This window comes from Callithrix jacchus, chromosome 15 (genome assembly GCF_049354715.1).
Source record: "Callithrix jacchus isolate 240 chromosome 15, calJac240_pri, whole genome shotgun sequence".
Taxonomy (NCBI): domain Eukaryota; kingdom Metazoa; phylum Chordata; class Mammalia; order Primates; family Cebidae; genus Callithrix; species Callithrix jacchus.
Window position 1 is genome coordinate 65715789 of NC_133516.1, and position 25987 is coordinate 65741775.

Here is a 25987-nt window from a genome sequence, read left to right on the forward strand (position 1 = left end):
CCCTCAGCAGAGGCGCGTTCCCAGGGTCGTCACGGAGCCGCCCCGCCCCCTCAGCAGAGGCGCGTTCCCAGGGTCGTCACGGAGCCGTCCCGCCCCCTCAGCAGAGGCTCATTCCCAGGGTCGCGCTACGGCGCTGCTGGGGAAGCGGAAAGCTGCTTTGGGCTTTGCTGGCGGTGGAAGGACCAGATGGCCTGGAGGGTGTAGGATAGGGCTGGGGGCGTTAGGTAACCCGGGCTGGGGGCGTTCGGGGTGGGGCGGAATGTGTAGCCATATACTGTGAGCTTCTGTAGGTGAGAGAGGGGAAGTGGAGCTTAACTTGATCTTTTGGCTTGTGGAAAGTGGACAGGTGAGAAGTCCTCGAGAAACATAGTAACAAAGACTTCTTAAAACGCATTTTTTGGTGCCAGGAATTGTTCTGATTGCATTACACACATGAACTCATTTCATCCTTACTGTCATGCCATGAGGCAAGTACTATTGTTATCCCCATTTTTACAGATGAGGGAACTGAGCACAGAGAGGTTAAACTTGTCCAAGATGACAGTCAGCACGTGATAGAGTCAGGATTTGAACCTGGGTTGTGTGGTCCCAGATTCCTCACTCTTGATGGTAAGTAAGGGGGATGGAGTGGGAAGGAACAGAGCCTGAGATACTTCCTGGGAACAACAGGGAAAGACAGAAAATATTTACTGGGTAGAATGTGGTCACTGTGCTGGGCACTTTTACCAACATGATGAGAAAGTCTCACAGTAACTCTGAAGGTAGGTATTACCTTCCTTTTAGAAACAAAAAGCAGGCTCAAGGCTTTGAGTAATTTTGCCTGTGATCAAACAGCTGGCAGTAGGGCCCAGGGCCCAGCCTGACTCCAGGGCTTCTGATTTTAAGACTGGGGTGTGTGTGTGTGTGTGTGTGTGTGTGTGTGTGTGTGTTTCTGAGACAGGGTCTCGCTCTGTCACTCAGGCTCACTGCAGCCTCAACCTCCCAGGTCTAAGCAATCCTCCCATCTCAGCCTCCCAAGTAGCTGAGACTACAGGTGCATGCCACCATGCCAGGCTAATTTCTATATTATATCTTTATAAATGGGATTTTGCCACGTTGCCCAGTCTGGTCTTGAACCCCTGGGCTCAAGTGATCCACCTGTGTTGGTCTACCAAAGTATTGGAATTACAGGTGTGAGTCACTGCACCCGGCCTCAGAACTGTTCTTTTTAAGCACCCAAGGAGACAAGAAAAGCCCCATCTTTCTCTGCTACAACTCTTGTCACTTCACACCCATTTAAAGGTGCCCATTGCATCATCAAATCCTTCAGTCCTTTTATACAACAGTGTGTATTAGTCTAAATCAATTAGTTCACCCAGGGCCTTCAGAGCTTTTTCTGGTTATGAGATGAAAGCCTTTGTCTCTCCTTAAAGCAATTTTAAGCATCAGTGAACAAGTGGGGGAACTAGATTTTTGGTTTATGCATGCAGAAAGCTTTTCACAGCCTGCTGCTATTCATTTGTAAAGAGACCACTCTGCTGGCATTTGTCAAAATCCTGCAGTCCTTGCACACCTGGAGAATCCTGGATGATCTGGGGATGGCCACTGTCCACAGGCAAGATCTGGGGATGAAGGAATTCTAGTCACTGGCTTTCAGCTGCCTGTCTGAGGCCTCTGTGGAGGGGCTGCCAGGTGTTGGTGTAGGCACCGACCAACAGGGTGTGCCTTAGGATGGGAGGGGGAGGCTGGAGGCCTGAGGGCTGCAGGTGCATCTTCCAGGATAACAAGAATGCTCTGGCCACTGAGGTCTGTTCTGTGTATGCACATGGGACGAAGGTGTGCCAGTCTATTGCTGCTTTCGTGCAGAGTAAATAATATCAACAGGAATGAATAATAATGATCTTTGGGTAGAAGAAGGGGTTTTCAGACAAAGCACTAGCAGCTGGAGATAGAAGATGAAATAAAATAGAATGTTAATGTAGCAAGTTAAACACAAGCGAGGAATTTCCTGACACTGTCTGACTGCGGTGGTTTGAGTAGGAGGCAGGTCGAGAGGCATAGGTTAGATTATCCTGGATCTATCAGTCAATAAATATAACAGATACAATCGAGAGAATAAAATTATATTGATTGTATCCTGAAATGATAATGACACAATTCAAGAAAGTTGCTTTCTTCTAAAAGAGCGGTAAGAGTAGGAAAGGGAGGAGCACATAGACGTTACTGGTAGTGGTCTAGCCCTTGGGGTGGATGGTGGTTACATGGGTGTTTATTATATTTCAGTAAAAAAAACCTGACTTAAATACTACAATAAAATCTTTTATTGCATAAAATCTTTTATCAAGTAGGTTACATTGTTTTCTGCTATTTTCTTGTACAAATAAAAATTGACTATATCCTTTCTCATCATTTCCTTTTTTCTACTGGATAATTCCCATCAGCATACAAACATTTTCCTCTTCACCTTTGACCCATTTCTCTGCTACCCTTTATTGCAAAGTTCTTTAAAAAGAGTTGCCCACACCTGCCATCTCTAATTTCTCCCAAATCTCTCTTGAATATACTTGAAACAGGCTTTCATCCCCATCATTCCACTGAAATGACTTGTGTCCGGGTCCCCAGTTACATGCTGTTAAATCCAACATCATCTCTCAGTCTCAGCTCAACCTATCAGCAGCATTTGACTCTGTTGATAACTTTCAAATAATTGAAACACTTCCTTTCCTTGGATTCTAGGATGTCACACTCTTGGTTTTTCTCCTTCCTCATTGGCTGTTCTTTCTTAGTCTCTTTTGCTTGTTCTTCCTCCTCTCCCTGACATTTTGATCTTGGAGTGCCCCAGGATTTACACTTGGACTTCTCTATCTATATGCACTCTCTTTTTGATCTCATCCAGTCTCATGTTTTGGATATCAAATTTTTTATGTCTTCAGCCCTAATCCTTTCCTAAACACCACAATATAACATCCAACTGTCTACTTTGCACCATCGCATGTCTAATAGGCTTCTCAGGCTGAATACCCCACTACTGCACTCCAAGATTCCTCTCCAAACCAGCTCCTCCAGGCTTCCCTGCAGCAGCAAATGACAACTGTAAATTCCAGTTGCTCAGGCTAAATAACCTTGGCATTATCCTGGACTTCTTCTTCTCCCACACCTTAAATCCAATCAGAGCAAATGCTATTGGCTCCATTTCCAAAAGGCATTCAGAATTAGAGCACTTCTCTCCACTTCCATCACCTTGGTCCAAGGAAATCTCATCTCTCACCTGGACCATTACAGTGGCTTCCTAACCCATCTCCTGTTTCTGCCCTTTCCCTCCTGTGGCCTGTTCTCATCAAAGCTGCCTGATCACTTTTTTGGAAACCTAAAACTGATCATGTCATTCCTCTATTTAGAACTCTCAGTGGCTCCCACCTTATGCAAGTAAAAGTGGAAGTAACCCACAAGCCCTTAAACTCTCTGAACACATCATTTTCTCTTTTCTCCTTCTTCACTACCCTCCAGCCAGCTGGCCATCTTGCTATCCCTCAGAAAGGCCAGACTTCTCCCACCTCAAGACTTACACTTGCGTTTCCTCTTCCTGGAACATGATTTCCTCAGATATCCACATGGTTTACTCCTTAGCACCTTTGGTTTGTATCCAAATATGACCTTCTGAGGGAGTTTTATCTGACTCTTTTAAGTGGAACACCAGTATCCCTTCCGATGCCTCCCTTGCTTTACAATCATTACATACTATGTATTTTTAAATTTTTGTTTTATTAATTTCTCTATATTTCTTCACTGGAGGGCATGGGGTTTTGTTTGTTTTAGTCACTGCTATATTTCTGGAGCTAGAACAGAACTATGCACATAATGGGCACCATAAATATTTGTTTACTGAATTAAATTCTCTTTTTTATTCTCTCTTTCCGCCTTGCTTCCCCTATCTTCCTTATTCCAAGAGGCCCTTCTGAAAAATTATGTGTTCTTTCAGCTTTGCATGTTCAGTGTCTTAGAGACTAAAGTTCTATTTGACCAAATAATGACAGGTGTGGCACCAGAGAGTGGGAATCCTGATTGCCATCTCTACTATCTCAGCCTTATAATAAATATCAACTGTCTCATACCAGCTATGAGATCAGAAAGTCACTCTCCCTATCCCATGTGGCTTATACTGTGGCTCACTTTCCCCAGATCTTCAGTATGCCGTTTCATAGGTGGAAACAAGAGCAACCCCGTCCCAGCTGCTGCTTGGATCATGATGAGGCTGGGCTGAGCAGTGATGGTGGTTATGCCACAGTCGGGACCTTGGCTCAGGTTCAGCACAATTCTGGGATTTAGCTGTGGGGTGTGGTTGTTAGGCTCCCCATGGAGCCAATCTACCTGTGTACACAAACTCCTTTCACATATATATTTGTGGGGTTTTTCTGCTGTGTAGCAAATTACCACATACTTAGCAGCTTAAAGCAACACAGATTTATTATCTCAATTTCCATGGGGCAGGAGTCTGTGTAGGCTAGCTGGGTCCTGCGCTAAGGGTCTTGTGAGCCTAAAATCTAAGTGTTGGTTAGGGCTGTCCTCTCATATGAGCTCTAGGGTTCTCTTCCATATTCATTGGTTGCTGGCAAAATTCAGTTCCTTGTGGATGTAGGACTGAAGTCTCTGTTTTCTTGCTGTCTTTTGGCCAGGGACTGCTTTCACCACCTAGAAGCCACCTTCAGGTCCTAGTCCTATTGCCCTGTTATGGCAGTTAACAACATTAATGTTTGCTTTCTTCCAGGACAGCAGAGGTATCTGTTGTTTCTTTTGTCTGTTTTTTAAGGCTCACCTGATTAAGTCAGATCCACCCAGGATAATCTCCCTTTTGACTAACTCAAAGTCAACTGATTAGGAACCTTAATTACATCTCAAAGTTCTCTTTTGCCACATAATACTAATCACAGGAATAATCATACCTCCTCATATTTGCAGGTCTCACCCACACAGAGAAGATGAGCTTATACAGGGCACGTACAACATGGGGTGGAAATGTTGGAGGCCGTCTTAGAGTCCTGTCTACCACAATATGCCTCTTTGTGAGAGAAAATGATAAGAAGGTCCATCATCTGTCTTCAGAGTTGGAACCAGTGAGGTGACAAGCACAGCCACTCATTGTGGTTGTAGATTCCCACCTCTTCCTGCGACCTCTGTATGTAGTCTTTTTCCAGAATTTAGGAGAGGAACACCTCCTATAACTCAATTATGAAGAACAAACCACAAAATTCCACAAAAATGAAAATGTCTACCCAATCAAAGTCTACTTCTTTTTCTTTTTTTTTTTTTCTTTTTTTTCAAAGTCTACTTCTTTAAGGACTTGAGTGATTGGGGGAAGAAAAGAGAATATTTACCACTGGGAGGTGGGGTGAGTTGTGTGGACAAGATTCCTCCCTTCTTAACACCTGTGTCTTCTATGGCTGCTCTGCTTCTCCTTAGTACTGCCCTGCCCCTTTTGCATACATTAGCAAAGGGTGGTTGCTCAGGGGTAGATGTAGCCCCTTGGTCATATGACCTGACAAGTAGGGTAGGAGCTGAACTTCAGCCCACTCTCACCCTCAGAAAATTGCTTGGTTTTCCTGCCTCCTGAGCCTTCTATTTCTATCACACACTATTCATCTTCTAAATATGCACAACACTCCCTTGCTCCCCACCATCACCAAAGGAAAAAGAAAACCTCAGTCCTTGGTTTTCTCTCTTATCTTCCCTTCATGAGAATTTCTATCCTCCTATCAATGGAAGTTTTCCTGCTGGCTCTCTGTGTGGATGACTCCAATCTACACCTAAAGTCTCAACCTCCCTGCTCAACTCAGTCCCTTGTCCAAATGTCCTGGACCTCATTCAAACAAGCTCACAATGGGCACATTATTTTCCCCAAGGCTGGCCCCATAGTGCTGTCATTGGGGACATCCTCCTCCCTGTTATTTCACTACAAACCTAAGAATCACCCTTAGCCATTCCCTTCTGCCTCTTCTCACACAGTCCATCTGCTTCTCACCTGCAGGCCCCGTGCCTTTGTCTGTTTCTTGCCAGTCTCACTGCTCCACACTGATCTAAGCCCTTAGTATCTGACATTCACCTTGTGTTTCAACGATTTTCTGATCATGGTCTCCTCCGTTTCCTCTCCTACTAGTTCTCAACCTGGGGGTAGTTTTGCAACCCTAGGGTACATTTGGCAATACGTGATGACATTTTTTATCAACACAACTGGGAGTGGGCTGCTGTTAGCATATAGAAGGTAGGGACCAGGGCTGTTGCTAAACATCCTACAAAGGAGAGGACAGTGCCCCAAACAAATAATTATTCTACTCCAAATGTCAGTTGTGCTATGACAAAGAAACTCTGACCTATGCCAATTCCTACAAGCTTCTTGAATGTTACAGCCTTACTCTTCTTAAGAAAATGCACTGTGTACATATTGCCTCCTCACTGGAAAAAAAAAATATTTCCCATTTCCTATATCCACATGTCTACTTCTGCTTAAGATGATCTCCCCCTTCCTTTTCTACGCTGGTGTGTCCTCCCTTTCTCTTAAGGCCCATAGCAAGCTCTCTGGCCTGTGTGCTGGGCTAGTCTCCATTTGTCTTGCTAGGTCCACTCTCTAGTCTCCCTTCTCTAGCCTGGTGTCTGCACCAGAATTGTATCCCCTGGGCTTCCTTGCTCTCTAGTAGCTGGTTGGATTTGGCCTTTTGGCGGTATCAGCAGGTGATTATACATTGGGTATGTATTTCCCAGCTCCCAAACTGAGCTTCTTGCTTTGCCTCCATAGCCTCAGCTACTGTCTAGCACTCTGTCTTCCATGGAACCAGTTCTCATGTGGCTCCAATAACATCATTCCCTCCCTTGCCTTGTGGGTAACGGCTTCCCACAATTGCTAGTCCCTAAGTCCACCACTATGATTGGTTCACTCAACTCTGCCAATTCTCTGGTAAATATTTCCATAGTCAAACTCTTTTGAGTATGCCATCTGCTTCCTGCCAGATCCTCAATGATGCTCAGTCACTTAAGAATTCTCTCTTCTCTTGGCTCTCATACAAAACTTACAGTTGGGACCACTCCTCTCTCATTCAGCATGTATACCTTGATACTGCTGTGATCCACTTACATCTAGTATTTTCATGGTTTCTAACCATGTTGCAAACTCCTGTAGGTCAGGGCTATCTAATACAACATTTCCACTCTCCTCACATAGTGTCTGCTCAATCAATGTTTACCAATGAAAATTATAATTAAAATATGTTGGAAAATTACATTATTTTATAAACAAAGTGACTTTACATGATTTATTTTCTTTTGTACCACAGTTATTTGAGGTGATTCTTTTTCTTCTCATGTCAGATGGGTAATGTGACATGAGAAGAAAAAGTTATAACAAGGTTTGAGGATGTCACATCTCATACACGTATGTGAACACCCAATCAGCACGCTTAAAACTACAAGAGGAATGAAGTGATTTTGAACACAGTAACTTTTCCATGACATTTGTAAACCGGCATGTGCTTTGGGACTTGAGTTCCGCTGCTCCAATGCTCTGTTTTGCTTACTTCCTGGTTCTTGATGGCATGCTGTGTATTTGTGGCGGCTGCATAAGGAACTCTGAGTAAAACTGGTAATTTCTCTACTGGCTTCCTTCATTGAAACCAGTATTCTCTCCCTTCAAAGCCCCTTGCTGCGTTATGCTATACCTAGTCTGCAGGGAGCAGATATTCCATGTGCTTCCTATGTCTAAAGGCTGCTGCTGCACCATGCCCAAACATGTGCTTCGTAATGCCTTTCTGTCCCATGATTCACTTCAATGAGTTTTTATTTAAATATTTAATGATGTAAAAAGTGGTGTAAGTGCCCCCTTAGGGAATCTTGGTAAAGTACAGGGATGTAATCAAATGGTTTGCAAATTGTTCTTATTTCTTTATAACTCTAATTTTAAAAGGACCAGAGTTATAAAAGGGATGTTCACATTTCACAGAAATGTTATCCTAAGGAATGAGGGACAATTATTCCTAGGAAAAGGGGGCAATGCCAGATCATTTCCTAGAGTTATTGTGCCTTATCCATCAGTGTTGTAACAGTTTTTGTGGGAGTGATTTGAAAAGCTTTTCCTTTTGCTCTCTGCAAAGATGTCTCTGTCTGCTTAATTCTGCTGTGAGGGTCTCAGTTTAACCTCATGGCTCTGGTTATTTTCATGCCAAAATGTACACCCAAAATCTGTTTGCTCTTTACCAGAATGATGAAGACGATGATTAGAGAGGAATAGTAGGCATTCTGGTTCACAATCCGCCTTGATAATTTCATGGAAGGGCTTGGAAAATATGAAGCTGAAATAGAGGCTAAGTGCCCAGGGCCATGCTGTGATTTTTGTGGGCAGTAGGAACTTTTGCCTTTTTGGACCCCTTCCTCCATTAAAAATATGAAAAATTTATATTTTATGACTGTGTTGGCATAATGGTAAATACATGAATATAATATGTTAAAACATTTTTTATACCCCAACAGTATTTTGGTCCTTAGGTACTGTGTCTCCTGTGCCTAATGAATGAGTTGGCCCTGTTTGTGAGCAATGGGAAAAGAATGTATCTTAACTCCTTTTTTAGGGTTCAAAGATACAAGGTTCCAGTCTGTTCGGAATGATGGCTGAGTTGGGAGGTTATAATCAAAAATAAGGCAAATTCCTGTTCTTCCTCTGAGCGGCTTTGGAGGGCTTTGAAGGAGTGGGCATCTGTGGACCACAAAGCTTGGCCACTTCCCAGATATGGGCTGCTCTTCACCTTGTCCTAGAGTGACATCACCTTCTCCATAGGTGACAGATAGTGTGATAGTCTCTACTCTGGGAGGGTCCAGGGTGACTGTCTCCATCCCTTAGATGGAGAGCCTCAAGCATGGTGAGATGAGCCTGGGTAGCTTACTCTTCTTCCTCTGAATCAGATTCTAATGCCTTGCTGCTTCCTTGGCAGCAAGAAGGAAACATCTTTAAAATGTTTTTTTTTTTCCTGACAATAAAAGTGATACTAGTTTATTATGAAATTTTTAAAAATATAAGAATTTGAGAGATTTTTTAAAAAAGAACAACTCCTTTGATCCTGCCTCCCAGAGCCAACCACTGCTAACTGCTTCATGAGGTTGTATAAATGGGTACACCATACCACAGGTGGGACAGCACTATTTAAGCTTCCGGGAGCCAGCCAGAAGTACCTGTCATTGCTGCTATTTCTGATGTCTCTCTCAACTGTAAAATGGCTGGATTTTATAATATTCTCCCTTCAAATCCCTACAAGCTACAATGTTAGCTGGAAAAAGCAGATTGCAAAATTTTTATACAGTGAGATACAAGTATGGAGAAACATGCATAAAAAATTGAGGAAGGTAATAGGTAATTGTATCAACAGTGGTATTAGCTGTCCCTCAGCCATGAGAGCTCCTATGTGGGTGAGGAACAGCTTTTTTGGGGGATGGTAGCTTTTCAGCGCCACGTAACATCCCCCAGAAGACAATTTCCTCATTTTCCTTTGAATAAAATTGCTCCTGTTTGCACTCCTCAGAAGAGGGCAAAAGGAACTGTGATCTCTCCATGCCTGAACTTCAGACCTTTGGAGGTCGTTGTCCTCTTTCATTTCCTCTTCCTTGTGCCCACCCATGAAACAGCAGTTTCTTCAGGCTTCTATTTGTGTTCGAGGCTGGCAGTGGGTTTTCCCAGACATCTTCCTGGGAACATCAATCTATTCTCTACATAAAAGCAAAGATACAATTAAAGCTACACGTCAGAGAGCAATGAAAGGAACTAACAACTCCACATTACCATGGAGAGGATGCTACTGAATAAGGTCAGTTTCTGCTAGAAGACACTTCTTACTGTTGCCACAAATGCAGAAAAGCAGCTCCTGGTGCCTATGCAGCCAATCAAGCCTAGCTTATCTGAGAGACACAGGCATCTGCAGACAAAAGTATTTTGTTTTCCTCAGTGGCTTGATCCAGTGTTTTACCATGTTTCCCTTAGCTCTTACCTAATCTTGCCTACTTAAGTCATCATTGCATGTCTATTTTTCCTGATGAAGACAAGACAGAGAACATTGGCTTGTGCATCCTGACACAATAACCTTTGAAGCTTGATGCTGGGTTTTCTTCTAAAGTGTCTATATCATACCCTGAATATTAGAATACCACCAGATTAAGGAACTTTGAGTCTAGATGGTACATTCAATAATTTAATTCAACACTATTTGTTTGAGCATACTGTGTGCTCAGCAGGAAAGAAATAGTCAAGGGGAACACAGTCTGCACCAGAAGTCATTAGCATGTGCTACATCAGATGCTGGGCGCCAAGATCCCAAGTCCTCTTTTGGTTTTCAAAGTGAGCTTTGAAGTCAGATAAACTTGGGTCTAATTCATTTTTTGCCACTTCCTTCTTCTGTTACCTAGGCTAAGCTACTCAACTTGCATGAGTCTCAGTTTTGCTACCCACAAAGTGGGGACAATAATACCTATTTCACACGTTGTAGAATAAGTGAAATTATTTAAGCAAAGCACAATTCCTAAAGTGTAAGTTACTCTGTAAATGTTGCTTCTTCCTTGAGGTTTTATGATGATTTGGTGATGGGGACATCAGAGATATTGAGTATCATACAAAATTAGTTTTTAATTTGAAAATGTAAATTTGTACATGTATTGTCTACTTTGTGGATTAACTACAAATCCAAATGGGCTTCCCACAAACTCAGGTTATAACTTATCATTTAATATGCCAGCATTCATTTGTTTATCCAACTAATATTTAAATATCTTTTATGACACAGTCAATGTATGTGTGGGGAATAAATGCTGCCTTTAATATAAGCTTAGTCCAGACATAATCAGGAAAGGAAATCTGCCATAAAGAAAATCCTGTATGGAAGGCATTTTTGGGACAGTGGAGCATAGGTTCAGAAAAGCACAGCTACCAGCAGAGACACTCCTCAAATGCTCGCAGAAAAGAATGCTAACAAATGCCTGACTGCAGAAGAATCTTGGGAGCCTGGACTTGCCTCTCACTCTTGAATTGCATTTATTCTGGGAACTAAGCTGAGTGCTGTGTCAATCTGCTATGACGGAGGCAGAATTATAAATAGAATATGTGCTAGAAATAGAAAATAAGGTAAAAGATGGCATTTTTGGGCTTTCACAGCTTCCCTCGCCCATCTCCTTCAGCAGAGGGAGAAAAGTCATCCAGTTTTGGTGAAGGCATAAAATTCAGAAGCCATCATTCCAAGAGTAGTGGAAGGGAGGGGGGAACTAGAAAGTATGAAAGTGGTGAAAAGTATAGAACTGGGAAGAGTTGAGTGATATGTGAACAGAAGGGTGGGAGGGTAAATTGGCCTCCTGGGCAGATGAGAGAAAATCAGAGAGAAGAACCCAGGGCTAGGACACAAAATGAAGATTTACCCAGCTGGAGAGAAACTTGAAATAGCAAGATAGTAATAACACATGGCCAGACAGGGATTGGGTTGGAAAAAAGCTTAAGCCCTAAAAATGGAATTAGGTGGGAAGGCTAATATGACTGTGACATAAAAGACCCAGGCCTGATCAGTAGCATTTCCAGGTAGCTCCATTTACCCTTTTCCCCAAAGCAGACCTTGACCTTCAGCTTTCAAGGTCAATATCTTCAAAGGTATTTTTGAATCTGTAATGAGGTGTCATTCCATCAGGTATGGGGAAGGGTGTTCTAGCTATGGTTGAGGAAAGCTTAGTGGGAAAAAGTCTTGAAGTCAGAGGTGGGTTCTGGTCCTAGCATTGCCATCAGCTAGACATGTGACCTCAAATAAGTCACCTGACTAGCCTCTGTGAGCTGGTTTTGGATATCATCTCTACCATGAACTACCTGTTTGATTTTGATCTATTTACTTCCCTTATCTTTGAGCTGTCATAGCTTTCTTTCCTTCAGCAGAGGAAGAAAAACCATCCATCCAGTTTTGGTGGAGGCAAGAAATTCAGGAACCATCATCCCAAGGTAAGTGGAAGGAAAGGAAGAAATTAAAAGTATAAAAGTGGTAAAAAGTATAGAGATGGGAGTGAGACATAAACATAAGGGTAGGTGGGTAAGTTTGTTTCCTGGGCCTTTCTAGCTAGTCTTCATTTTTTACAAATCCATAAAATGATGGGTATTAGACTCTATGTCTTAAAAGCTGCTACCTGATGAAATTGTACTCTTTAATACTTGAATGAATACTTAGGGTGAGAGAGAATAGTGATCCCTAACTTGTTCTGCAATAGGAACAGCTCTCATAGAGGTCAGTCAGCTGAGATGCTGCATGAATGACAGCTTTAAGTCCTGCTATAGTCAGAATATGTCTCCTCTTCACCTGGCAGAGATCCATGCCTTCCACCATTGCTCTGTTGCAGGGGTACCAACTTTGGATTTGTGCTGCTTGAGTGGGGGAGCTCCCACAGTGTCTGTTCATACAAGAGGGCTTTTAGCAGCTACTCACCCAGAATAATTTGGGAAGAAGTCCTATAGATGCCATAAAATGGAGGTTTCTCCAGGAATCCTCAGGAGAAATGTTATAACAGCACTCTGCTAAGGATATGAGATGCACCTAGTTATTCTGTAAGTAGAAGGTATGGAATTGCAGGTATGGTTCTGCTTTTTGCCCCAAAGTGATCAAAGTTTTGCAGCCCAAACAAGTTGCAGTTCAGAGAACACGCAAGTACATTAATGTTCAAAAGTATAGTATGAAGTGGTACTGCCCAAATTCATTAATCAGGAAGAGCCACGTGGTATATATAGGAACTTGCATTCTTTTATCTTACAAATTACATTATCAATTCACCTTGATGCAATAATGTGTCCTCCCATTGATCCTTGAGCTTTACTAAGGTAGTTTCTTTGGCCAGAGTTCCTTTGAGGTCGCTATAAATGGAATCCAACCTACCTATGGAGATGCTATGGCTTCTGCTCTGTTTTCTTCTCATCTATTTCTCAGCCCTGAAGGAACTAGTATGCAAAATCCCATCCCCACTAGAGAGATAATGTTGAACCTTATCAGCCTTTATGACTTTATCTAGTAAGATACTTCTCAAATAGCTCAGATAATCTGTCCCAATGTATTCCTGATTTTGCCCAATCAAATACACTTCTGACAATATATATAAATTTAGACACTGGGCCAGTGGGTCACACTGTCTGGGAGGCATCAGTATTGGAGGCTAGGAGTCCTGGCCAGGGGAAACAGGAGACTTGCTGTTTTATTAAGGATTGTATACAGCACACTTATATCTGGGAATGAATGTGGGTCTTGGTCAGAAACCATCTTTGTGGGAAACCGAGGGCATTTCCAGTATGCAGTGTCCTCTCTGCTGGGGTATTTTGTCACAGTGACAAAGTGTGGTGTTTTGCGAAGCTGATCAACTACCATCACCTCTTAGAAGGAGGTAAATCCATTATAAAGATTGATTGATAGCAGGGTCAGACTGACTATGGCTTGCAATTGGAGCCCTGTTTGGGTTAAGGTCTTGCTCCCTAACTCAAACAGAAGTGCAGCCCTGGACAGGTAGCATTAGCATCATCTGAAAGTTTGTGAAAAAGCAGTCAAAGGCTTCATGCCAATCCTGCTGGATCCAAACTCCATTTGACAAGATTCCCAGGCAATTTGTATGCCCATTAAAGTTTAAGAGGCCCTGGGTTAGGGTGCTTCTTTTGAAAAGAATGTAAATATCTCTTCTAGAGGCCAGTCATTTATATTGTAATAAGACAGCTTAATCAGAATACTTCTCATTTTTCCCTTAGCTAAAATACACCAGAATGGGAATTTTTGTTGCAAGGAACAGAGTATCACCAAACTCCCAACTTCTGACCACTACTGTAACTTCAGCTTTTACCATGGGGATCTAGCAAGTAGTAGGATCAACTCTTATTTTGCCATTTGGCTGAATAACTGATTTGCCATCAGAAAAAATGTTTTGCTCAGGTGTGGTGGGCAGAATAACAGGTCACCAAATGTCCATGTCCTAATCCCTAGAATCTGTGAATGTTACCTTACATGACAAAGGGGAGTAGAGGTTGCAGAAAAAAATTAAGGTGGCCAAGCTGCTGATTTTAAGATAGAGAGATTGTCCTGGACAATCTATCCAGGTGGGCCCCATATAATCACAAGAGGCCTGAAAAGTGGAAGAGGGAGGCAGAAGAAAAGGTCAGAGTTAGAGTAGGAGATGTGAGAAGGACTAGCCCTGCCCTTGCTAGCTTTGAAGACAGGAGAGCCATGAGTTGAGAAACGTGGGCGATCTCTAGAAGCTGGAGAAGGCAATGAAACTCCCCTAGAGCCCTCAGAAAAGAACACAGTCCTACCAACACTTTGATTTTTGCCCAATAAGACATGTGGTAGATTTCTTACCTACAGAACTGTATGACAATACATTTATGTTTTAAGCTATTAAGTGTATAATAATTTGTTAGGGCAACAATAGAAAACCCATAATGCAGGAAACAGTTCATTTGTTTTGAATATGAAAAACAGACAAAATGCTAGAATTATATCTAGTTTTTTCCTTGTTTATATCTTTTGGAATTCAGATGCACATGTTTGAGGTAATCCTCCTTCTCAATTTGTGGAATATTATCACCTATTCATAGAAGAACTAACCTTTCTCTGAAAACATGTTTTAAAGGTTTATTGTTTTTTCTCCTTCATCTATCATTCCTAATCCCACTGCCCTCCTCCCATAGGCATCCACTCTAATACATTTAATGTAATTCTTCCAATCCATCCAACATATGTTTATTTAGGTACATGAGTGCCCCTACAAAAATATACAAGGCTGCTTTATGTGTGTGTTTGATACATGAATGGAATTGTGCAATAAATCCCATTCTGTTTTTGCTTTTTTCCTCTGAACTCAATTTCTGAGATCAATCCAGGTTTCTAAATTAAAACATAATTCATTATCCTATTGTATACACATACTACATCTTACCTGTACATTCCTTAGAGATGGACACTTAGGTCACCTCCAGCAGGGTGGTAGTGAAGCTTGTTAGGAACATCTTGTGTTCCCAGGGAAGAATTTCCCCAGATGTATACCCAGGAGTGGGTTTGGTGGATTCAAGGTGCACAATTGTCCTTCAGAATGGCTGCACCTGCAGTGGGTGAGGATTCTCTTTCCCCACCTTTTTTGCCAATGCTTGGTAATATCTGACTTAAAAAGTGATATGCAATGGCAACAACTACCTATGAAAGGAAGTGCTACATAAGTGACTTAGTAGAAATCATGTCATAAATGCAGAATGAGCAGGGAAAAGTTTAAAAATAATTCTTAGAGGAAGAGAGTCTTACAAGCAGGACAGATGTGGCTGGGAAGAGGAAAGCCCTCCAGGCAAAAAGGATGTATGTGTGGCTCACCATTGAGTGGTCTTTATCACCACTGAGATCACCCTTCTTCTGACTACAGCTATATGGAACTGTCTAGTCTATTTCCAGCCTGAGATTTTTGCCTAACTTCCCTGGGCACATGAGGAGCTCTCTTGACTCAGCTTCCAACTCCTTCTCTGCTTTAACTTCCTCTTTGCCACTTTACAAATTTGTGTGATTTAATGACTTTTAACAGATGCATACCCCTGGGAAACCACCATTATTAACACGTGAAACATTTCCATCATTCCAAAAAGTTCCCTTGTATATGTTTGCAGTTCATCTTGCCTCCTGCACTTAGCATCACATAACTACTGATTTGCTTTCTGTTACTTCAGAGAAGTTTATATTTTCCAGAATTTTATATAAATGGAATTGTTTAGTATGTACTCTTTTGTGTCTGGCTTTTTCTACTCAGCATAATTATTTTGAGATCTATTCATTTTATTGGCATATCAATAATTCATTTATTTTTATTGCTGAATAGTATTCCATTGCATGAATATATGGCATTTTGTTTATCTTGTTGAGGGATGTTTTGGGCTATTATTAAAGCTTCTATGGATATTCATGTATAAGCTTTTGTGTGGACATATGTTTTTATTTTCTTAGATAAATACTTAGGAGTTCAATGTCTGGGTCATATGACAGGTGTATGTTTAACATTGCAAGAAACTACCAGCTGGGTGTGGTGGCTCATGCCTTTAATCCCAGCCCTTTGGGAGGATGAGACAGGTGGATCACCTGAGATGAGGAGTTCTAGAACACCCTGGCCAACATGGCAAAACCCTGTCTTTACTAGCCATACCCTTTTTCAAAGTGATCATTCCATTTTACATTCTCAACAGCATTGTAGGAGAATTCCAGTGGCTTCCACATTCGTGTCAAGGGTTGGTATGGTCAGTCTTTTAAATTTCTTGCCATTTTAGTGACTGTGCATTGGTATTTCTTTGTGGTTTATTTGCATGATGATTAATGCTCAACATCAACTAATCATGTTGAGCATTTTTAATGTTCTTATTTGCCATTCATATATCTTCTTTGGTGAAGTTTCTCTTCAAATATTTTGCCCGTTTTAAAATTGTGTTGTGTTCTTATTATTGAATTGTAAGAATTCTTTCTATTCAGATATAAATCCTTTGCCAGATATGTGTATTACAAATGTTTTAAGCAGCTGGGAATGCAGGTGTGCACCACTACTCCAGGCTTTCTTGTTTTTTTTTTTTTTTTTTTTTTTTACTGTAGAGACAGGGTTTTGCCATGCTGCCAAGGCTGCTCCCAAACTCCTGGGCTCAAGCAATCCTCCTGCCTCAGCCTCCCGAAGTGCTGACATTAGAAGTACGAGCCACTGTTTCTGCCTAACTTTTCATCTTTTAAAGTAGTATCTTGCAAAGAACAACATTTAAAAATTTTAATGAAGTCAAATTTATCAACTTTTTGATTCATTATCCATGCTTTTTGCATAGTAAGAAGTCTTTCCCTACCTCAAAATTGCAAAGCTTTTCTACTATGTTACCTTCTAGAAATACTATTAGATTTTTACATCACTTGTGCTTATTCTTAACTTCCTCATTTGGTGTCTTGGATCCTTGGGTCCATGGAGCGATTCTGGAAGGGTTAGTAATATGTCTTTTTGCTTGCAATGGGAGCAAACTTTAGGACCTAACTGAAGACCTTTGATTACATGATCAGCCATTTGGGCTTGCAATTACATAAACATAACGAAGAAAATTTCAGTAGGAGAGTTCTCTCCTACTTAGGTACTGTAATAGAGAATATGACTAGTTGTCCTTTTGGGAACCTAAATTGAATCTATATCCCTCTGAATAAAAGTGGGTGGGATGCAAGGAGCTGATTTGGAAGATGTTCTTGCTGAAATACCTGGGGAGAAAAGGGGGCCCAGGAGGGAACAATGTGTCTGTCCTGGATATTCATGATGAGCCCAATTCTAGCAAGTCAAGCAGAAGCTGAAGGATGTGATTTCATAACTGATGTGAGACAGAAGAGTACAGAGGCACTGCATTGGCACCTGGGAGGAAAGTGTCTTAAGGGGGAGGAAGAAGACACTTTTCCCCACTTCAAGTAGACTCAGCATGGTTTTAGCCAGAAAACACCCTGGGAAGTCTAGGGCCACTTTGGCATTGTGGGAGTTTGCAGCTCTGTTTCTTCCAAGAGCACAGATATTAATGTAGCACAGATATTAATATTAATATTAATTAGCACAGATATTAATGTCATCACAGAAAGCAAAAGAGATGAAAAAAAGACAGGTTATTCAGTGCAGGAGAGATTCCCTTTGGGATTTCTCAAAAATGCAGAAGCAGAGGCTGTAGCCCAAGCTTGGAATATTGCCAGGAGCAAGGCAGAAAATGAGGCTTGGGTAAGCTGAAGGTATACTTACAATGGAAATGACTGGCCCAAAGGAGTGATACAGATTACATAGAAGAGGGACAGGCAAATGGAGTAGGCAAGACATGTTCTCTGAGTGTTGCAGCCACCGAAAAGCCAAGGTACAAAGGCAGGGAGTTATCTGAATTGCCTTCCTGGAGGGTCACGCATTTAGGATCTGACTCACTGATTCTTTTCCTTAATTTTGCTCTGTAGGTTTCTCTAAGAGGGCTAATCTGTGTCAAGGTTTGATAATATCTGAAAAAGCATTCTGGTGCCAAAGTATCATCTCACAAATTATTTAGAAATTGCAAAGAGACAGTGTACTTTATAATCCAGATATCTGGCAGTTAACCACATGATCAAATTTAGCATCACTAACAGTAGGACAACTAGATATTATATAGCTCTTGCTGTGATAGATTATGAAGTACACAACATCAACTATGAAGTATTCTTTTTTTTTTTGATAGGGTCATGCTCTGTCACCCAGTTTATAGTGCAGCAGCACAATCATAGCTCACTGCAGCTTTGACCTCTGAGTATCTTTTCTCAGAGTCAAACGTAGACAGATTGAAGCCCTTAGATAGTAACTATGAGATGGCCACCCTCCCACCCCTGTAAGCATTTTGAGCACTGCTATAAATGATGTGGAAACCATTGTTTTCAGAGGATCTGCAAAAAGGAGAAGCTCCAACTTGGAGAAGTTAGTACTCGATAAAGCAGTATTGTTGCTGACCTCGCTAAGGCTGTGTCCAGCAACCAAGACCTCAGCTAGAAGTGGAGGTGTTGTGAGCTATAATAAAATGCTTAGGCACTCAGAGGAAAAATTACAAGTACCAATGATGGCTTTCATTAACAGCCAAAGAATCACATGATGAAAAGTTAAAAGAAGCACAGCTTACCTGGAGGAATCATCTACTACCTTTCCTTCTGTTTAACTCGTTTTTTTTAACCTGACAAAACAGAGGTTCAGATCATAGGCATAATTCAGGTCCTGTAATTTGGAGTGTTATGGAGACAAAGTAACTGAGATTGCTTTGGCATTATCACTCCCAATTTAACCACTCTGTAAACATTTTATAATACAGATGAGCTCAGGGAAGGGCCAGGGTAGAGGTGAGACTTGGGGATAAAGAGAACAGAAAGTAGTAATCTCTTGAAGTAAAACAGAAACCTCTGGCTTCCGACTTAACTGGATGTTGGATGAGTCTCATGCTGAACCAACAGAAGCTGAGCCACTTGCAACTTTGCAGCTTCTCCTGAACTCTGGTCTTTGGCCAACTTCCTGAAATAATCAAACCATCCTTGGCACATAGTTAAAACTATTTCCTTTGATGCCTCACTGTATCTTTTCAAAAAGGTTTAGAAAAGAGGCATGGCCTTTAGCTGAATAGTTGTTTGTTTCAGAGGATATTGACCTACTGCATCTGATCAGGAATTAGTTTATCCTATATTCCTATTACCACTCATTACAATAACCTAGTGTTAAGGGACTTAGCATGATGAGGGAGTGAGGTAGTTGTAAATATGTATTTTAAATATAGACTTTGTCCTTACATTTGGATTCTCATCTATCCCCTAGAGTCTTTAAGGAAATACAGCTTCTCCAATACTTTCTCAAACAGTTGTTGAGAATCATTCTTTGCAGTGAGAAATATTACTGATGTGGATCCAGAAAACAGTCTGATAGCCACTGCAGTAGGGGTATGAGGAGGAGGTGGTGGTTGTGTGTGCTCTCAGCTCAGTTATCTGCTTAGCCTGGACTGTAAACTCAAGCTCATGTGCAACACAACCTTGCACCTCAAAAATACCTGGGACAGTTGCTCAGTGAGTGGTGGTACATTTAACTTCCTTCCAATTTGGATTTTCTCATCTGGAAATATGGAGCAAGTATGACAAACACTGAATGCACATCCTTCAGGCTGCCTTACCATTTCGGTGTTTTCCAGACATCTCCCATCTGCCCGCATTTGCATCTCGGTGCTTGAGGACCTTACCTGGACCCCTGGAGGGTCACAAGGTTTTAAGATACATGGCAGTAAAGAAGCGCTGGAAAATTAACTGCTCTGTCCCCCAGGAACATCCCTCAACCAATGAATGGTGGGATTTGACATACAAATATCCCAACAACCTCATCCCTTGGGTGGAATAATTCTGAGGTGTGTGTCTTATACTGTTTCCCAGAGTTTCTCTGCAGGATTAAGCTATAGTTGTCCTCTGTAGTTGGCTTAATAATTCACATTTTATTGGCTGTCTTCTGTTCCCTGACTTGCTTACTCACTCTCTTGCTGGTATTTCCTTGGATTATCTCCCAAACAAACTACTTGTTCTCAAATCCTTGTTTCAAAGTCAGCTTCTGGAAGACCCCAAACTAAGACTCCAGTATAAGTTAGCATCATTAAACACACATTGCTGGAGAGCTGCTAAGGGAGAGAGATACTTTCTCCTCTTCTTACTTCTCCCTCCTCACATCCAAGGCAGTGGGGCTTGTGCTGAGATCTGTGAGCTGTACTGGACGTTCTCTCCCCCATGTAATCTCTGCCCTGTGAAGACAGACCTTAGGGAGGCTTTTCCTCTTTGTTATACTTCAGGCACCATACTCATCACATGACCCAGCAATTGCCAGGCCTTTGCAGTCTCGAGATGGCCTTTTCACATGTTAACCCTCACAACAACCCCAAAGACAGGTCTTATAGGTCCCTATTCAGTAGGTAAGGAAACTAAAGTTCCAATGTTTTCCCAGGATCACTTGGTGGTATATCCCTGCAGGCCAACTGGAATTTGAAGCAAGTGACACAAGCTGGAGACTCTTATTTTCTCTACATGGACTGAAGTTTCAGTAAAGACTCAGTAAACACAGTAGATTTTTCTGCGTTTGGGTTTTGAAAGGTCACTGGACCAGGCCAGAAAAGAGGAAGCAGAGAACACATCAATTCTCAGAGTGTTCAGATATGTGGGATTCTTCCAAGTTCTCTCTGGACTGGGTCTATTGCCCCACAGAACATAGATGGCATCCTGAATAAGATCAGGTCTTCCAAAGCAGACTCGGGGTTGGAATTTTTGCTCCATCATTACCAGCCATGCTACTTTGGGTGAATTACTTAAGCAGTCTGAACCTTAGCTTCCTCATCTATAAAACAGAGATAATATTTCTCATGGGGCTGCTGTGAGGATAAAATTAGATTATGTACCCAAAACTCTTCATACAGAAAAGCTTTCCCCCCTGGATCTCTCATGCACTCCCTGGATTTTCTAGGGGAGTCTGGCTTCTCCAATACCTCCTTAAACAGCTGTTGAGAATCACTGTTTCTAATGAGAAATATTATGACTGTGGAGCCAGAAAAAATCTGACAGCCTTTGCAGCAGGGGATGAGGAGGAGGTGGTTGTGTGTGTCCTCAGCTCAGTGGTAGGTGCCTGGCATGTAGTAGGAACAAAAAAGAAAAGAGAAAAAGTAGCTATTATTAGAATAGTATTCATAACTTCATTTTTTTGGCATAAATTAACAATTTAACAAAAAACAGACATTATTTTTGTTGGTGCTTTACCAGAAACATTGCTGTTTTCTAATTGCTTCTGGTAGTAGTTTGTTATTATTTTTTTCTTTTTGGTTTATTTTGCGTAAAAGGACTAAGTGAGATGGGTCTTTGCAATGTTTTTTCTTTCCCACTGACTAGCTGGTCAATGCTCCTTTGAACCCCAGCCCACCCCCCTGACAAAAAAAGGAAAAAGAACAAATTGAGAACTTATAAAACCACAACCGAGAGACCTGAATGTTTTTCATTTTAGCTTTTCTTGGAAAAACTTGATGAAAAGCCTGTGCTGTGGTTTTAAATGGCATTGGGATGCCCATCTCCTATCCCTACCCCTAAGCTCCTGAACGTGACTTATATTTCCCTATTTAAAGCTTCTGCAGATTTATGAGACTTTAAACACCATGGTTGGAGTTACTGGAGGTTTAAAGGGATTAGGCAGGTCCAGCAGCACCTGGAGGTGTATAAGTTGTTTAAAGGATCTATCCGATTTTGCATGTTAAAATTCCCTTCTCAAGGATTCTCATATCCTGGATCTGAATCTATTTTGGGCAGAGGAGTACATTTTTAGGAGGTCTCATAAATGGAGAAAAAAACCCTCCCTCAATTGCTTCTTGCTTTGTTTTTCGGGCTATGCCTCTGCCCCCTCACCTCTCTATCTTGCATGTCTAGGTAGTTCTGACTCTGGGGTTTCCCTTCTCTCTGTTCTGTCCTTTCTCAAGCAGTTGATCTCTTGGTGTTCCTCTGTGTTCACAAACTCAGCCTCTGACCCATGAGCCTAACAGCAGCCAGAGACAACTGAAGCTTTCTTGCCTGCCCTTGGCTCCTTTCAGTCTAGGGAGGGGCACGGTGGGTGGGAATGCCTCATGACACAGGGTGACAAATCTCTGTGTTTACACCAGAGGGAGCAATGACTCCATGGCTGAGAGGGGCTGGCTAGAGTCTGGAGTTTCCAAATGTCCATTCAAGGCAAAACACACACAATTCCTGGGCAGTTAAACTTAGGGGACTCTGTATTGAATGACCTTGAAAATAGGTTCAGGGCACAACATGGGCACACACACTTTGTCATATTCTACAGACACTGGCAAGAGCCAACATTCTTCTCATTGCCAATAATTATGCTCACCAGCCTCCACGTCTTGCCTCTCACGTCTCTTCCACGTACCAGCTCTGCCCACCCTGTTAAATCAGGGTAGATGTAGGGAATGTGAGCACATTTTAATATCAGCCTGAACCAGACATCACTGGGAAGGAAATTGGAGAAACCATTCCAAAGTCAAGTAAAAATAACTTTTGTGAATACATTCTCATGGTTCCATTTATGTGACATCCTAGAAAAGACAAATCTAATCTATAGTGACAGAAAGCAGACTAGTGGTTGCTAGGGGCCAAGGTAGCGGCAGATTGGCAGAGATGGCACAAGAAGACTTTTTGTGATGTTGCAAGTATGCTATGCCTTGATTGTTGTGATGGTTGCACAGGTATATAAAGTTATAAACACTCACTAAAATGTACAATGAAAATGGGCGTGAACTATACCTTGGTTTTTAAATGTCTCTGTTGTACATCCACCCCACCCTTTACCTCCATTAGCACAGACGATAGGGAGCTGTGTGTGAATCTTAGAACACTTCCCAGTCCAGGGGTGGTTGTTCAACCAGCCTATGCTGTGTATCCATAGAGGGCACAGATAACGCAAAGCAGCAGATAAAACACCTAATTAGTTATAATTGACTCTGGACTTTTTCTGTGCATTTGCATTCCTGAATACAACCTGACTGACAGGAGCAGGGAGAGTAGGCAGCCAAAAACCGTGGCAGGGGAGGCCAGATCAAACAATTACAAGGAAGGAACAACAAAAGGTGACTGACCTCACAGATGATAAAGAATTGTTGACTCTGTAATGTGAACTGCATATCGCGCAAAGCAATTGGTGAGGTGGAGCAGGTGCACATTAGAAATCAAACCAACCACATGGAATAGTCAAGGCTTCTGAATGACAGGAGAGCTTCATCATCTCCATCTTTTCCACATCTCTAATTAAAATGTGGATATTACTTAAGTCAGGCACACTGCTCTATTGATTCCGACATCCAACTATCCATTTTAAAGTTGGCTAGGCTCACCCAGAGGATGATATGAATAGATTCAGAGATGGAGTGAGGGTTTAGAACACTGGATTTTTGTCCCTGTTTGTGTGACCTTCTGGAAAATCACTTGTTTCCTTTATTTGTTCCTTTATTCCCTTATTCAATAAAATTATTAAGGACCTATTATAAACCAGGCAGTTGGCAAGACATTGATGATATATCATTGTAGGCTTCATTTTCATCATCTGTAAATGCTCATTCTGGGATCCATGGATTATCTTGACCACTGTGCTAACGGTGGATAGTGATGGGGCCAGGCTCTGAGACCTTCAGTGCTGTGCCTCAGTGTTGAGCCTGTCTCAATATAAAAGGTAAGATTCTCCAACTTCCTTGGTCTGTATCTTTTTAGAGTGGCTCCAGATCACTTAAAGCATCTTTGCCATAAAAATTTCATGGAAATGAAATTAAGCATTTTAGTTTCATTTGTTGAAAACCGTTAAAAACCTCCTAAAACCATCTTAAAATTACATTCTTATTGCTTCAAGCTACAAGCTCACATAGAGGTATGAACTAACATTTGATCTAGGCAGTAAACCAGGGTTTTTGTCAGGCCTTTCTCCCTGATTTGCACTGTTCCCTGGCACACCCACCCCCTCACTAAGCAAAATTTAGAAGTCAACAGACACAAAATTGCTTCTCCCTTGAAATCATCCGCACACTTATTTTCAAGCATTCAAGATGTACAGGCTCTTTTCAAGCATACAAGATCTGTTCCCTTCCAGGTCATCAAATCAACTCTCAGAAAAGAGTCTGATAGAGTGAGATTCAATTTCTACCCCATCCATTTATAATGTGTGACCAAGGAAAGATCCCTAATTTCTTTGTCCCTCAGTTTCTTCATCCGGAAGTGGGTATAACAGTATCTACTTTGAGTTGTTGTGCAGGTTAAATAAAACGAACACCAAATGGATATAAAAATGCCTAGCCAATAGTAGAAAAGCAATGGTGGCTATTATGAAAGCCTAGCAGAGGTGAAGGCTGGAGATTAAAGAGGAAAGTCTGTGGTAGAGTAAGAAGCACTCCACTTATTCTTGGAATGAGGAATGAGGACCTACCTTCAGTCTTTGTTGAGTAGGTGACTCCTATGGAAGGGCAGGATCTTCAGATTATTAAGCTCAGAGGTAGGTATTATCTACCCGGGAGGACTGGCATTCTAAAAGGGGAAATATGTCATTCATATGTTAAAAATGGGAGGGCCCAGCACCCAGCTATAGGAAGAATGAATATGGAAGAATGGTGAAGAAAAAGCTCCAACCAGCTGTAGTGGCCTTATCAGCAGATGCCACCTTCAGATTACCTCCACATTCCCCTAGGAAAAGTTGACATCTCCTGGTCCTTTCCAAAGAAGGCACAGTCCCACCAACAGATGAAAATTAGTATCACAAAGAGGGCTGAGAACCTGAAGATGGAGCATGCCTGCTGATCCAAGACCAACAGACAACTGGCTCAGGCGGTGATTAAAGTTGGTTGGAATTCACAGCCAGTAGAACAATGACCCCAATAACGAACTGAACTTCAGCTAACCCTCCTGTTTCAAAGTCCGTCTTCTTCCCTCAACACGCACAGACAACTGTACTATGGAGATTTATGGTGTCGGCACCTGGAAGTGTTGGATTTCCTTGATTGCTGTTTAATAAACTCTAACATGTATGATTTGAACATGTAGGATACAAATTTACTTTTATATGCTAGGAACCCCAAATAAAAACCAACCAACAATATTGTAGAGCAGCGACAACATCTATCATTTTTACTGCTTTATATGAAGCATGAAGCACGGAGCTTCCTGAGTGTCTAACCATCCTGGTTTGCCTGGAACTCTCCTGGTTTTAGCCATGAAAATTTCTGTGTCTCAGGAAACTGCTCAGTCACAGATAACCTGAGATGACTGGTCACCTGGACTTGGCACATAACAGATAGTCAATAAATTTTTGCCAACCAAAACAAATGCATTAAATAAGCAATAGACGTGTAACTGGAATTACACGGCAATAAGCTATATTATCTACTTTGGATATGAATCCGCTTCTAATAGATACTGGTTCGAAGTTGAGTTTGATGAAACCAGCATACTAATTTGATGATATATAGACCAGTTTTCGACTTTCTATACCTTCTCATTTCTGCTCCTTTTTTTGACCTTAGTGTGTATATCTGGGCAATTAGCAACAGGGCCACACAGTTTCATACTGTCAAAACATAGTCAAACATGACTAAGATTTCTCAAGTTTATTTTCCTAATTATTAACTTTCCCATCCCATCTACATAGAAGCCGGGTGTTTTAATATGATCCATAACATACACTTGGTAAGGAAGGAATATTTGTGCAATCAAAGAAATTCAACAATCCTTTACTGAGTGACTGCCCTGGGCACTGTGCCGGGTGTTGCAGGGCATTCAAAATGAGTGAAAAAGGATCCTTGCCCTTAGCAGCTCTCAGCCAAGGGAGAGGACGTATGAATAAACAGACATGAATATTTATGATATGAAGCAGGTGGGTATACTATTTTAATGACTTTAATTGTGCCCCATATGACTATAGG

General features: G+C 41.7%; 1 long non-coding RNA gene and 1 pseudogene across 1 annotated transcript; one reads left to right on the plus strand and one right to left on the minus strand.

The window, feature by feature from the left end:
* The first annotated feature begins 28 nt into the window (after positions 1-28).
* LOC118148054 (uncharacterized) lies at positions 29-25847 on the plus strand. Its single transcript, XR_004734835.3, has 3 exons — positions 29-4281; positions 4936-11974; positions 12367-25847. It is a non-coding gene; the product is annotated as an uncharacterized LOC118148054 (long non-coding RNA).
* On the minus strand, positions 7330-7442 carry LOC118148218 (small nucleolar RNA U13; annotated as a pseudogene).
* Positions 25848-25987: the final 140 nt, after the last annotated feature.